Source organism: Acanthisitta chloris, unplaced genomic scaffold, assembly GCF_000695815.1.
Source record: "Acanthisitta chloris isolate BGI_N310 unplaced genomic scaffold, ASM69581v1 scaffold9500, whole genome shotgun sequence".
NCBI lineage: Eukaryota > Metazoa > Chordata > Aves > Passeriformes > Acanthisittidae > Acanthisitta > Acanthisitta chloris.
Genome location: NW_008653311.1, coordinates 6,654 through 7,710, shown reverse-complemented (window position 1 = coordinate 7,710; position 1,057 = coordinate 6,654). Strand labels below are relative to the sequence as shown.

At 33.9% G+C, this 1,057-nt stretch overlaps 1 protein-coding gene across 1 annotated transcript in view; it reads right to left on the bottom strand.

Annotated features, from left to right (window-relative positions):
• LOC103807695 (serine/threonine-protein kinase Nek7-like) overlaps nt 1–1,057 on the bottom strand; it is a 12,884-nt gene that overhangs the window by 5,415 nt on the left and 6,412 nt on the right. The window lies entirely within an intron of this gene.

Below are 1,057 nucleotides of genomic sequence, written 5' to 3'. Positions count from 1 at the left end.
AAGGTCACCATGGAAACCGCCTGCTGAGGCTTCGCTGCTGCACTCGGCATCTCCTAATCAGCTACCATGTGAAATGCAAATTCAGACAGTCTGAAAATTAGTCAAGAAGAATAGAGGATGAGGATGCAGATATGTGAAATATTCATGCGCTTCATGGAAAAAGGAAGACAGCATGAATGACACAACAAAGAACGGCCCCTGACATTCTTGCTATCATTTTGCATTATTGTTCACACCCTACTGTATTTCTAGGCCTCCAGTTCTGAAGTTGGTTATATGAACTGCCATATTTATAGTCTACAATAAATAATAATTAAAAACGGCCAAGGTAAAATGACTAATTGGAAAACCCACAAAGAGGTACAGTGTATAAATTACACAATAGATCATTATTTCATGCTTTGTAATGTCACCAAATTATCTTTTTAAGTCCAGTTTGTTTCATAAAAGGGGAAAAATTGTCACTATAAATACAAAACAAAACACTGAGCAGTAATCTTTTATTAATAGTCCAATCACTGTCTTTGAATGCAAGAAAACTTAAGGTTCAGAATTACAATCCCTACTCTATAAATGAAATTGTATAATGCTTTATGTTTATTAAAAGTATTTCAGTGCTTGTGTTTATTTGCGTTTTCAAAGTAATCTTTAATTCATGTAGGCTGAATTCAATTAGAATTGGTTACTAATACCTGTTTAGTTTACAGCTCCTATCAGTTTGCCCTGTTCTTTTTCAAAGTGGGGAAGTATTTCAAAACTGGCACCTCAGAACATTAACAAGCAAGTATTTATATTTTTTTCATTTTGTTACAGTAAGAAAAAGATTTATTTCATTTAGCTTCTTTTCATTTCAGAGTTCAAAATGTACTCCCCACTTAAATGCCCTAACGACAGTAAGAACTGGTACCTACCAGCTTAAAACAAATACTGCTGCGATACACATGAACACATTGTTCAAATTTGATTGCATTATTTCTGTCCATATTTCTCAGAAATTTACTATTAGTGTTGTCTCTTTCCTGTAAAAGAACTCCTGTTCAATTGCATTGAAGTGCAC